Source organism: Microtus ochrogaster, chromosome 10 (assembly GCF_000317375.1).
Source record: "Microtus ochrogaster isolate Prairie Vole_2 chromosome 10, MicOch1.0, whole genome shotgun sequence".
Lineage (NCBI taxonomy): Eukaryota > Metazoa > Chordata > Mammalia > Rodentia > Cricetidae > Microtus > Microtus ochrogaster.
Window position 1 is genome coordinate 16,195,276 of NC_022016.1, and position 15,298 is coordinate 16,210,573.

At 35.1% G+C, this 15,298-nt stretch overlaps 1 long non-coding RNA gene across 1 annotated transcript in view; it reads right to left on the reverse strand.

Annotated features, from left to right (window-relative positions):
* LOC113456646 overlaps window positions 1-15,298 on the reverse strand; it is a 793,133-nt gene that overhangs the window by 652,559 nt on the left and 125,276 nt on the right. The window lies entirely within an intron of this gene.

A 15,298-nucleotide genomic window follows, 5' to 3' on the forward strand; every position in this document is an offset into this window, starting at 1 on the left:
CCCTTGGCTGGGGTGGGGGTGGGGTGGTTGGGTAATTCAACACTCACCATCCTGCTTAGCCCCAGGGAGAGATCAGTGGAACTGGCTCTGCATCAAGACTCCAGCCCACTACCCCACTACCTCAGCCATGTATGTGTGTGTGTGTGTGTGTGTGTGTGTGTGTGTGTGTGTGTGTGTGTGTGTCTGTTCCTACCCTGATGCAATAAAGTGAGATCTTGCTTTGACAGACTCCCAGCACAGTGTGTGTTTCTGCCCTTGGCTGGGGTGGGGGTGGGGTGGTTGGGTAATTCAACACTCACCATCCTGCTTAGCCCCAGGGAGAGATCAGTGGAACTGGCTCTGCATCAGCCCTATCTGCTGGAGAACTTGGCAGATAGATACAGAGATTTCTTTTTCCATGTGAGAAATTGGTATGAATAAAAAAAAAAAAAACAACTGTGGAAACTTTTATTTCTATGATAAAAATTGCAAGGTCTCAGGGATGTCATTTGAATCTTAGTAAAAATTTCCAAAAAGCCTCAAAATGGTTGTGGCAATTTTTATTCCCATCACAAATTTTTAGTATTCCATTTTTCCCAAGTTGTATGCTGTCAGTCAAAAGCCAGACTGTGAAATATGGATTGCTGTACAAGTTTTCATTTGTCATTTAGATACTTGATAAAAATTCAAGATTAAAATGTTCATATATATATGTATATGCATCATATATATGACATATATGTATGTATGTGTGTATATATATTAGTCATATGAATTTCTAGAATACCAGGAATGGATGCCTATGTATTATAGTAATCTTTGAGAATATTATCATTATTTGAATCATCCTGAAAATGAGTTCCAAATAAAGCTGAGGGGACCAGTCCCCAGTCATTACAAGGGTAAATAAGAGAATGCACAAATGCAGCGATAGCTTAGGAAAAATTCTTACATATATAAAGATTAAAAGGGGGGGGAGGAAACAGATGCTCTTCAATGGTAACTTTCTCTTAACTTCATCTTGAAAAAAAATCCTCTCTTAAAAAAAATCTGTTTTCTCGCCTCTCTCTCTCTCTCTCTCTCTCTCTCTCTCTCTCTCTCTCTCTCTCTCTGCCTTGCCATTGCTGCCCTTTCTTTGCTGCTCATTAGAATCTGCCTCACTACACCTCTCTCCTGCCTCTCCTCTCCACAGCCCAACTCTGGACCCGACCCAGTCTCAAAGCCCAAGAGAAGTTATATAGCTTCTCTTAGGCTAGGAATACCATAATCACAGGACACTGAACAACTATGGCCTTGCATGTAGTTCTAAGTTGGTGAGGGTTCCAAGACAATAAACAGGTGACTGAACCGTGAGGTTGGGGAGTACATGCACAAAGGTCCATTGCTGCAGGGAGCTATTCCTAAAGTTGCTTCAAACTCTGACCTTGACTCATCAATAAACAACACCTGGAAAAATGACCTCATGTATTTGTCTCTAAAGCAATCAGATATTGTATCCAAAGGCAACCAGTCTGCAGTTATGTGTCTGTGTAAAGGCTGTCTTTGCTAACGACAATCCTATTGTCAGAATGCAAAATATTCTACTATTATTTCCACTCATCAAAACTATACAGCCTAAGCAGAAATAATCATCCTGACCACCCACAGCTATTTGTTTGCCCAGCAAGCATATAGCATACCTCCAAAAGGCTGGGAAAGAACTCCACATCTGTTCTTACTAGGGAGGCATAGTGGCTGCACTTGAGAAAGTTATGGTCAGAGAACAAGTACTCATCCATAGTCAGTAACCTTATGGCTTTGCCAATTGGGGCTCCCCAAGTGGGATGACTTGTTAAATACCAGTTATCACTGCTGTACATTCCCATAGCCCTCTGTGCACAATAAGTAAAATAATTCAGCAAGCACCAGGTATATGTTATAAAAGACATGGCTATCAGGCTGCCTTACATGAAAGTCTGTGCACTGCGGTGCACATAAAAAGATATAACCAGGAACTACCTTGGGAATGAGATGCAAAAGAAATATTTCTCTTTGGTAAGAGTATGTGATGTGGCCATTAATTCCTCAGTCCTTCTGATAAAATTTAAAAAAACACAATAAAGAATATTTATTGAAGTGCACCATGTACAGTGGAAGAGTCAGTCAAATGTCCACTACACTTAATGAAGGAAACAGTCAATCATGAGAAAAGGCACAAAAGACAAAAGTATTTATAAAGTTCAGCAGAGATCACCTAGTAAGCACAAATGATGACAAACACAAAATGTGTCTTCATGAATGTGAGATATAATAACAGGATTGGGTTTTATTTTAGTATATGGTGAATTGTTGAATTTATAATGTAAGTTATTTTAGCATATTAAATTTCTAAAGTTTTGTTTTTAAATTTGTGTAACTTAGCATGCATCAAAGTACATGAAAAAGCACCTATGTGAGGAATAGCTAGTGATTGCTGTTGTCATGGAAGATAGCTTCCTTTCTCTTTTTGACCATTTGCTAAACTTATTCTCTCATGTACAGAAATAACCTTCCTACATTGTGTTGGTTAGTTAAAGTCAATTTGACGCAAATTAGGGTTATCTAAAAGGAGGGAACATCAAATGAAGAAAGCATCCAAAACAGAGGGTTGTAGTCAAGCCTGTAGGGAATTTTCTTAATTAGTTATTGATGTGGGAGGGCCCAGACCATTGTGGATGGGGCCAGTCCTATGCTGGTCAACCTAGGTACTAAAAGAAAGCAGGCTGAGCCAGGCACTCGTGGAGTTTAATCCCAGTACTCGGGAGGCAGAGGCAGGTAGATCCCTGTGAGTTCAAGGCCAGCCTGGTCTTCAAGAACTAGTTCCAGGACAGGCTCCAAAGCTACAGAGAAACCCTATCTTGATAAACAACACACACACACACACACACACACACACACACACGCACGCACGCACGCACGCACGCACGCAAGCACGCACTCACGTGCGCGCGCGCACACACACACACACAAAAAAGAAAAGAGGAAGAAGAGGAGGAGGAGGAAGAATGCAGGCTGAACAGGTCATGAAAGCAAGCCAATAAGCAGCACCTTTATCAGCCCCTGCCTCCAGGTTCCTGCCCTGCTTGACTTCCTGTCCTGACTTCCAATCAATGAGGAACAGCGATGTGGAAGTGTAAACCAAATAAACTCTTTCCTTCCCAGTTTGCTTTGTTCCTATGTCAGCACAGCAATTGTTATGCTAACTGAGGCAGTAAGGGGTGTGGGTAAATTCCCAGTGTTTTAGTAATGTTGTACTCTAAATACTGGATTCAGAGGCCTCTAAGATGAAACAGACACAAAAGCCTCCTCTCTGAGAACTAGTGGTCACAGAACCTGAAGGTGAAAGGAAGCTTGCAAAGGAGGGAAGCTACCAAGATTCCTGTCCATGAATGACTCCTAGAGCCACAATAACCAGAATGTCACAGTATCCTAAGGGTGCAATTGCTGCACTTGCAGCTCTGCGGTAAACAACAGCTCTCTAATTGGACTTAAGACCTGTTCTGCAAGAGGGAAATCATGCCTGGTACTGGGAACTATACAAACTTCACAGGGCTATTCAAGTCAGGCATCTTAGAGGGAAACCTACAACTCCCAATTTACTAAGACAGCATAATCTCTAACTACAATCTACATATTTGGTCTTACACACACAAAAGTGTAGTTCTCTCCCCTCATCTAGGAAAATTCTCTTGATAACAGCAGGAGATCCTTACTAAAAGCCACAGCCAATCAAAAACAGAGGTGTGGAATCCAGTCCCACCTGATATATCTGCTATAAAACTCCTGTACCAAATGCTTAGAAATCATTGTGGGGAAAGAGCTAGAAAGATGGAAAATCCAAAGGCACAAACAGATTGTTGTGAGGTTGTTTCTTCTAGTAATATCAGAAAGGATACTCATAAAATATACCCAGCATGATTACCAGAACATGAGCTGAAGAAAGATGACGAAAATAGACATGGTTACATGGATGGGGAAAAGTCCAGGAGCCTCAGTCCTACTATACATGCATACACCAAAATCTAATCAAATCAAAACAAAACAAAACAACAACAAAACAACCCTACAGGCAACAAAGGGATTTTAGGAGTGGGAAAAACAGTCACACCCAATAGTTATCTATCAAACACCAAATGGCCAGTCCTGGAAACATACATACAAGTTGCATTATATACTAAATATGGGTTTATTAATATTCATTTATATATGTATGTATATGTTCAAACTGTTTGTAATATATATATATACATATATATATATATATTACACACAATCGCACATATAAAACAATAAGAAAAGAGGCAATGGATTTGAAAAAAAAGCAAAGCAAGGTATGGGAGAGTTTGAAGGGAGGAAAAGTAAGAAAGAAATAATGTAATTATAATATAAAAATAAAAGAGATAGTTTAAAAATGGAATATAACTTAAAAAAAGAAAGAAAGCATGCTGTGTAGTGCCCAGTGAAATGACAAACTTCTGTGATTTCAACTGCAATATTTTGGAGCAACAATCCATCCTGTATTTCTAATGCAGAAAGGTTTCTTCTTTCTCTACCAGTAGACAGAATTCCAGGCGAGGGTAGTTTGAATCTCTTCCAGGTTGAGAAGGTCGTTTCTTATCTTTTCTCATGGAGCAAGAATCTGAGTTAGTCCTTTACTTACATCTCAGTGGAAGATACACTATCAGTCACTTAACACTTGATATCAACCTAGGTAGTCCAACATTTATTCTGCTAGCTAAATAATGAAATCGAAGACTTGAAATTTAAATAAACCATTATGCATTCTTGGATTTAAAAAGGAAGGGACAGTACTGGATTTTGTTATTTTTAAATGTATTTCCCATAAGAACACAAAGAGCTTTACTAACTGTCACTCAGATAATGGTGTACATATGACTGAGCATGCATAGAAAAGTCCCATCAGATCAGCATGCAGCAATATTGCCTTAAAATTATTAATTATACATTATTCATACAAACATATCTAAGAAAATAACAAGGATGGTTTATTATATAAAAGTACTTAAAATGGATAGATAATTTAAATACACACAGAAATACATACAACAAGTTACACAACGGGAATGAACAGGACACAGGATAAGAATTTTGTATGTTCCCTCAGTATTAAAACCAATACAAAAGTGATCATTATTATTGGATATTGTTATCATATAACATGTTTTCTCACTGGTCTTCTAAAATGTCTTCATTTTTTGCTGCCACATGCAATGTCTCCAATTCGAAATTTGGACACTATGTATGATGTATGTGCTTTACTACATCCTTATGTTTGCATACCCCTAAACTATTTTTCTGTGAGGCTTTATAGGGATTTTTTTCTTGTCCTGATTTTAAAAATATACTTACTTAAAACATAAAATTAGAGAAACATGTATTAGGGTTTAGAAGATCTTGTGTTATTGTTTCAAGTTTTTCCAGGGTGACAGGAAATATCAATGGGCAGTATGTGGGTATAGAGTACAGAATCCTGTAAAAAAAAAAAAAAAAAAAAAAAGTGTGATCCCCAAGCTGCTGCTCCTAAATGAATTTTCATCAGAAGAACAGAGATGTGGAGGGAGAATGGGGACCAGCAGGGGAACAGTGGCAACAAAGACCGAGGAATATGAAAATGCCACAGTGAATCCCATTACTTTGTATGCTAATTTATGACACTAATAAAGATGAAAGACTGTTTCAGTATTGTGAGCCTCCATAAAATTTTATAAGAAATCTCTTTTATTCTTCAGATGCTGAAATATTAAAATCAAATAATAAACAAATTAGAATAACTCTGTATATGGAAGCTAATGACTGTATACAAGATCAGAGAAATAATTATTACTAAAAATAAAAATATGATAATTGCTAGCATGAAAAATTTAGGTTTTATATATTTATAGAGTGTCAAATTAAATAGATAGAGGGAACAATGTGTGTGTGAACATTCAGATTTTGTGGGAGGAAGCAAAAAGACTGGTGTATATTCCTGTGGGAAAAGTGAAAAGGACAAAAATATCAGAGGGCTGCAAGATATTCCTGATAATAAGAAATTTATTCAAATTAACCACCATATCTTCAAGTGTTAATTAATTTTTATTGAGTTTTTTATAGGATGTGAGTGGTTGGAGTAAACACAATGGATTTACTCAGGAAATTTAATCAGGAAAACCTGATTAATTCTGTATAATTAGTAAATATAGGACTAACACAACTCTAAAAGTACAAGCCCTCAGAGTTAAAAAATGTGAAAGGGTCTACTACACTGTTCTTACTGATTAATAGCATATCAATATAATAAATAAGTAAAATACAATTATAAACTGATTCAAAATGGCTTCTTGAACTACTAGTGTTGTGTCCAAAACAAATATTGTTCATCATCTTGAGGCTGCTGAGGGCACAGTGTCTCCTTCCAGCACGTGTGGAGTGACACCTTCTCCTTTAATATGCACCTTGATCTAGTAGCAATCTGGTAAGAATGGTGCTATTATTACCACTCCCCCATTTCAAATTAGTTGAGCAAATGGATATTCAGGAACCTTAACATGTACCCTAAAAATAAATTGGAATAATAATTGAACCAAAATGAAAATGCATTTAGATTTGTCTTAACTATTTGAGAACAACTGGTTCTTTTCCAAAACTCTAATATAACAATATAGGGCTATGTCTGAGTCAAAAGTTAGACAGAACATGAGTTCAAGCAAGATTTTTCTAGCTCCATATATTTGTGAGTATCATAATTTCATTTTTCTTAGCAGCTGAATAACAGTACATTGTGTAAATGTACCACATTTTCATTATCCATTCATCTTTTGGTGAACATCAATGTGGTTTCTAATTTCTGTCTATTATGAATAGAATAGCAATGAATACAGATGACCAAATATCCCCATTAGTGGGATAAAGAGTCCCTGGAATATAAGTCCAAGGGTAGTGTAGCTACGTCTTGAAGTAGGTCTATTCCAAGCTTTCTGAGGAACTACCACATTTATTTCATAGAGACTCTAAAAGTTTACATTCCCATCAGCAATTGATGAGTTTTACCCCACATCCTTGCCAGAATAAACTGTCATTTGTTTTATTAACCTTGGCTATTATGATTGCTATAATGTGAAATTGAAAAGTAGTTTTGCTTGTGTTTGCCTAATGGCTAAGGATGTTAACTATTTCTTTTTTCCCAGTCATTTGTGTTTCATCTTTTGTGACCTTTGTGTTTAGTCCTGTCCCCTCTTTTTAAACTGGGTTTTTTGTTTCCTTTGTGCTGTGTTTTTAGCTTTTTATAGATTTTAAATACTAAACCTTTATTGAATATGTAATGGTTATTTTTCATTCTGTAGTTGTCACTGTGCCCATATATTGGTGTCTTTTGCCATAAAAGGCTTTTCTGCTTCATGAGGTACCCTTTATTAACCGTTGTTCTTAGTTCCTGTGCTATTGGTATCCATTTCAAAAAGTCTTTCCTGCACCAATGATTTCAAAACTATTCCCAGTTTCTCTTCTATGATACTTAGAGTATCTGGCCTGCTTTTGAGGTTCTTGATATATTTAGGATTGAGTGTTATCCTGGGTGATAAATAGGAATCTATTAGTATTTTTTCTACATGTAGTCATCCAATGTGGCCAGCCCCCATTTTTGATGATTATGTCTTTTCTTAATTTTTAAGTTGCCTTTTATATAAAGTCCCATGCTATAATATGCAATTTGATTACATGCAATAAAAAGTGAAGTTCCAGTTGACTTTCCCAAAAGCTCCAAAACAAAGCTTATGCAAAGGTGTCCCAACCCTATAAGGAAATGATGGGGAGCAAGTGACTTCATTTTTTCCTATCCCATTTAATTTTCAAATATACATGAACAATTGTTGCTTTAAAAATAAAAGCATAGAAAATGAATGCATGATCAGTTGATGTGTGAGATGATATGCCAGGCACTGGAGGAAAAGACAGTGCAACCTGGGGATAAAAGTCAGGTATAGTAGTCCAGGCCTTTAATTCTAGCACCCTGGATGCAAAGTCAGATAGAGCTCTGTGAGGTATGAGGCCAGGATGGTACACAAGCAAACTCCTTACCAGTCTAAGCTACATGATAAAAACCTGCCTTAAACAAAGAACCAAACAAAAATACGAGGCTCTATCCATATAAAAATTTGAACAGACTGGGTTTGAAACACACCCCTCTATAAGGCACCTTAACTAATATGAATTAAAACTTTTGCCTGTCCCAAGGAGGCAGAAGATAAACAAAATAGTACAGGCTGAGTGAGGGAAATCAAGGTACCTTGAAAGTAAAAGGGTTCTAAACATATGGAATACCACTTTACTGACTTGTAAATAAATATCCAAAGAACTTTATTTTATCTAATCAGTCTTCCGCTGGAAATTCTTGGATATTTTATCAAGGAAACTACAAATGCACACTGAAGGCTGATGTTACAAAAGATTCCAATGACTTGAAATGCAAAGACACAAAAGCTGTTGGAAAGTCAGTTTCTCATTTCCTGTTTGCATCCCTCAATGATGCCTTATTGCCTGAAACTGCAAGGGGAAATGAATCCTTTCTTCTCCTAACTGCAAATGAAAACAGTCTTTCCTGAATCTCAATAGACGTGAAATCTAGAAACCCACAAACTTTATGATAATAACACAGTCTGAAAAGGAAACTGTGTACAGGAGGGCTACTGATTTTTTTTTTTTTTTACTTAATCTTGTATCCTGCTACATCATTGAAAGTGTTTATGAATTGTAGAACTTCACTGGAAGAATTTTTGGGTCACTTATATAAACTATCATATCATCAGCAAATAATGAGCGTTTGACATCTTCTTTGCTGATTTGTATCCCATTGAGATCTCCTTATTGCTCTAGCTAGGACATCAAGAACTATATTGAATAAATACGGAAAGAGAAGAGAACCTTGTCTTCTTCCTGATTTCATTGGGATCACTGGGAGTTTCTCTCCATTTAGTTTGATGTTCGCTGTTGGCTTGCTGTATTATGAATATACCTTTATTATGTTTAGGTATATTCCTTGTATCCATACTCTCTCCAAGACCTTTGTCATGAAGGGATGTTGTATTTTTGTTGAAAGCTTTTTCAGCATCTAGTGAAAAGACCATGTGGTTTTTATTTTTTGTTTGTTCTTATGGTGGACTACATTGACAGATTTTCGTATGTTGAACCAAACCTGCATCTCTGGGATGAAGCCAACTTGATCAATCCCAGAGAACCTAGACAATGGGGACATACATAGATCTAATCTACATGAAAAGTAGAAAAAGACAAGGTCTCCTGAGTAAATTGAGAGCATGGGAACCTTGAGAGATGGTTGAAAGGGACAGGAGAGGTAGGGAGGAGAGCATAGAAAAATTTAGAGCTCAATAAAAATCAATAATTATTTTTTAAAAGAAAAGTTGTACAATGGAAAGAATAAACTGTAAGAGTATAAAGTAGCATAAAAACAAAAAATGAAATAAAGGAAATGGTGCTCTAAAAAAAGAACAAAAAGGAAATTGTGGGATCCACAAAAATGGGTCTGCTCCACCTTGACTGAAGGTAAGAGAACTTAAGACTACATTTACTCTTTCAAAGTTATTGACAAAGCAGGGTGGTGGTGGCACATGCATTTAATCACAGCACTTGAGAGGCAGCGCCAGGCAGATCTCTGTGAGTTTAAGGCCAGCCTGGTCTACAAGAGTTAGTTCCAGGACAGGCTTCAAAGCTACAGAGAAACGCTGTCTCAAAAAAAAAAAAATATCAAAATTATTGTCAAGAAGCCTGATTTAAGGAATGACTATAAGCAAGATATTCTGACATATGGTGTGATTACTTGGTGCTTCGGATATTAAGATGGCCCATAGAAGTAGATCCACTCCACTTTTACCAAAAGTCAGAGAATGCAAGCCTCTTCCTGCTCCCTCAAGTATAAGATAAGAGATTTGACCTAGAAGTGGCTGCCTACAAGATACTTGTTCTAAGGTGTAGTTGCTGTATGACTTGTCCAAAATATCAGGATGCTTAACTCAGGAATTAGTGACTTGATGTAAGGTATATTGAAGCAAGTCATTGATCTGTTTGTCTTTTGTGACATGTTAGAGCAGTCTTTTGCCTTCTTATTCCCGTTTTTGGATTGAGTATATAAGCAAATAATAATATATAAGCATATAATAATAAACAGAGGTGGATTTAGTTTTCACTGGCTTGTTTTCCTGGTACTATCCTATGTTTCTGTATTTCTTTCATATCTCTGTTCCTCTTGTCTAACATTTCTAAACTACATGCCCCTACCCTGGAACACACAAACCTGTCGAGGCTGTATTCCTCCATTAAATGTACAGCATAAGCTTAATGATTACCAAACTGTCACAAACCTTGTAATTAGAATTTTTTAATATTACACACAAAATGAACAAAATAAAAAACATAATTTTTACCCAAGTGTGGTGGCATACATCTATAATTTTGGCACTGTGAGGAGGCCAAACACAGCAAATCTTTGCATGTTTCAGGCAAGTCTGAATTATATAATGAGTTCTAACAAAGCTAGGGCTACATTGTAGTAATTTGTCTCCACAAAAATGGGAAATGTTAGAAGGAAAACAAGAATAGATAAGATGTTGTAAGGAAGGGAAGGAGGGGTAGACAAGGGGAAATGGGGTAGAATACATATCCCAATTTTTTTTCAAATATGCCACATAAAAATCTATGACTGTCAAAGCTTCCTAAAATATGTCTATACACATACATAAAATATGTTAAAATACAATAATCCTATAATAAAGTAACAGTGTCCCCACAAACAAGAAAATAATAATACCAGGGCCAGGAATGAATTACTTTTATAGTCTGTTGGCAAACAGGAGTGTAAAGACCCTCAAACAATGCAATCTTTAGTTACCATTTAACAATTTGATGATAAAATCCAGTTACTCAAGACACCACACACTTAGCAGCATTATTTGTCATAGCCAGAACCAAGAAACAACTTAAATGCCCTTCAACTGAAGAATAGATGAGGAAAATATGGTACATTTACACAATTTAGTACTACACAGCGGAAAAAAAAATAATGACATCTGAAATTTGCGGTCAAATGGATGGATCTAGAAAGCATCATATTGAGTGAGGTAACCCAGACCCAGAAAGACAAAGTGGCTTTTAGACATAAAACAAAGAAGAAACACCTTACAATTCACAATCTCCCAGAGAACCTATACAACAGAGAGAGACATACATGGATCTAATTTACATTCGAAGTAATAAAAGACAAGATCTCTTCAGTAAATTGGGAGCATGGGAATAATGGGAGAGGGTAGAAGAAGAGGAGGGTGGAAGGGAGAGAAGCTGAGAAAAATGTATAGCTCAATAAAAACAATTAAAAAAGAATTTAGAGTGTGAACCTTTGATGATGACCCTAAAAAATAAATAAAGATACCACATACTTGAGATGTGGTCCCTGCAGAAATCAATCTGGCATTGACCTGAACATCCTTGCTACTAGCTAGATTTCTGTACTGTATGTTGCTATCTATGTTTACATAGAAGAAAAGATAATTGTCTGTCTTACTTATGAACTTTGTGAGTTACAATTATGACTGAACAGGCAAGACATAACCATTAGTAAGTTCAATACTGGAAATGTCAAAGTAGTTACAAAGCATGTTTTGGTTGAATTTAAATTCTACTTTACTAGATGAAATCCATATCTGCTGCCTTTATCAGGGTAAGAACTTTTGGCTAGAGAGATCATGGGCTCTATGAAAGACATAGTACTATTATTTTGATAAAAGACAGAGTTTTAACAAACCCTCAATAACCTCTCATTATGCAAAAACATTAAAACACTTCTCAACCCTCATCAGAAAAGCTTAAGCAAGGTGTAGGAATTAGAGACTAGAGCGTAGCTGGCCCTTAAATAGAACTACATCCTACACCCGATCTTCCAAAGACTCAGAGATCATTGCAAAATAAGGAATCAGAAAGAGAGGAGGAGTTAGAGGTGGTGGATGACTACAAATAAACAGTATAATTGTCAAATCTGCATGAACAAAAATGTTTTAAAAGTCCTGTGTGTGTGTGTGTATTAAACTACAATAAAGCATATAATAGAGAAATTAAAAATAATTCATTTTATAGGCAAGAAAATAATAATGATAAGAAATAAACAGCTCAAGGTAATACAATGTCTATATATAAATTTCAAGCATTCTTTACATTCTGATGTTCAACAAGTATCAAAAATGTACCAATTTTATCAATGTTTATACAAGCAACAAAACATGAGAAACTACTTTGAAATACAGCATTTACAAAAGGAACAAATTGTCAGTAAAAATTCCAAAGGAATTGTTATGAAACCTGAGAACTTCAGTCTAATTTTAGACAACCATGAAAGTTAAAGACTGCTAATGTAATGATAATAATAATATAGCCTCTTGTGAGGTAATAGAATTCTTCATATAGAAAGATTATCATTACCATAGTAATTTTATTAAAACATTTTAATATCAAATTAATTCTAAATATCAATATAGCACAAAAATTCATCTAACATACAAATGAAAAAATATGTTTACATGTACAAATGTTTCATAGCATCAGGTTACCTGACCAGTAAGATAATACACATTAATTTGAAAACATGACATCTTGGGACAATGAAAAGGGGACAAGATAGAGGTCGATCACAATATTGGCTTTGGGGAATGTCTCGTGTATTTCACAGTGGTGAGCAGTGTCCCTGTGTGTCCCTAGGGTTGCCCAACATGCCATGCAGGCAACAGTAATTACTTCCCTTGAGAATGACTGAAGTACACAGACACTTTGGCATCAATACCCAGAATGGATAAAAGATGATCAGACGAGAGGCAGGGTTTGAAAAGAATATTGTTGCAAAATACTATATTTTCTCTTTTTTATTGTTATTTTCAATATTAAATGTGTCACCAGATGAAATAGTTACGTTGTAGAAGTGCTACATAGTTCACAGCTGCCCTAGTTCAGAATATGTGACTTTTTCTTTTTTATTATAATTAATTAATTTTATTATTATAATCCCTAAGTTATGTAAATATTTTATTTATTTTTTCCATTTTAAAGTTAACTTTAATTTTTAAATATTTTTATCATTATTTTACTTTATTTTATTGCTATTTGTGCAATAAGGAAACTGAAAAAAATTTGTTCACTTGAGAAATTCAACTTAAAGTTATTATTAGAAGATTCAAAAGATAACTTTAATCAGACAAAGATGAGTGAATTACTTATATTAGACCTCCTTAAGAGGTATTAGAGGAAGTTTAGTGCAAACTCATGCTGCAACATAATTATTCTGTAAATTCTAGGACAGTGACAGCTTCTCATTAAACATTTTTACTACTCAGCTTCTAAGATTTATGTTATATGAGGAGAACCTTGGCTTTCAGTACTTATAATTTACCTAATATAACTGTGTCCACAGATCTCAACTCTGTCATCTAGATTTTATAAATTCTTCTTTGAGGCAAGGTGTGGCATTTTGTCAGATTCTATGGATTTGTGACAATATCACAGAGACAACTCTCAGCCTATGTGTTGCCTGGATCCTTATTAGACAAGGCCAAGCAGGCACAATGAAGCACTATCACAAAATTTTGAGATAACGCTAACAACCTTGTTATGAATATTTCCAAATTCTGGAATAACATAAGATATCTCCCCTTTTGTTATTGTCTATTTCCTTGTCTATTTTTTTGGTTTTTGACTTGTTTTGTTTCTTTTTTACTCTATTTTCTCCTACTTTTATGTTTTCTATGTTTTTCCTCCACTGTGTTTTTCCTCAACTGCAATAATCACAAAATAATTTTCATGACACAGAGAACTCAACTTGAGAACAAAAGTCATACATAAAACCTAGTCTTTTACTTAACTCAAATAATAATCAGAACAAAATCTTATCTTATTGAAACTAGCTTCAAAAAAAAGGAACACATGGAGAAAGCCAACACTGAAAATATTTGATTACAAACTTAAACTATTAAACAGGAGTCAATTAAAGACAAAACTGATCTGGGGAGGTGTTGTTTCTTACATCAACTGTATGTCAGTATGTTTCTGCATGAGAAATTTAAATGGTAACATTATTCTGAAATTTCCAAGATACATTTAAGTGCATCAATGTGATCTACATGGAAATCTGACATCCCCCATGAATCTGACATGTGATAAAGTTAAGTTCAAACGACTTTGTGTAATCTGTCCATGAATAAATAAATAATAAATAAAAAAAACCCAACCAAACAATAACAGAAATGAAAGACACAGAGAACTAATATTACCAATAATTACAAACTACATGGTCCAGAAAGTTTAGCTCTGTTTTGAAAGTCAAGTTGGGGCATTTCCCTCATGTTCCTTCATCAGAGATTATATGTATATTCTACAAACAAATTTATGAAATTGAAAAAAAAGACAATTCTGTGTATGTGTGTCCAGAATTCTAGGTCAAAAATATTTCACTGACAGGTCCTTAGGTTACAAAGTGAGCAGCGAAGAATGTTAAGGAAAAAGAATCTACTGTTCCTCACTTCTACCTGAGCCTAATTCCAGAGCTCACATTTTTGATTGTGGTCTTCACATGTAAAATCACATATGTGTCCCTTCTATTCACTAACCAGGTTTATTTATTTTGTGAATAATGTCAGTATTAAGAATTTTGCTTAATATTTTATTTTAATGAATTCATTGCCTTCATTTCCAAATTTATCCAATGTGTTACTAAAATGTAATTCTGAATTTAGTGTATAAATTTTCTTTTATCTTTATAACTTATACTATTTATATTTAAGGGAAAAATCACTATGAATACAGAATTTATTTTAAAGTACAATATTCAAAGCAACAAAAAGTTTCCAAATGTTAATTAATTAAAACAGATGAGAAGCAAATATTCTTGACAGTTATTTTCCATGTAGCAGCTTTGAATATGTTAATATATCTGAAATAATTATCAAATTTGTCCTTTTATGATCTCTAGAAGGCTAAGAAAGCTTTGCATAGAATTTTTGGCCTGGGTGTCCTATATCATCAGCCACAAAGCTTGGAACAGCTACCCACAGCACTTTTTTATGCATAGGATTGTGTATTATTCAAATTTCAGCCTTTTATATATATATATGTGTGTGTGTGTGTGTGTGTGTGTGTGTGTGTGTATTAAACTACAATATAGCATATAATAGAGAAATTAAAAATAATTCATTTTATAGGCAAGAAAATAATAATGATAAGAAATAAACAGCTCAAGGTAATACAATGTCTATAT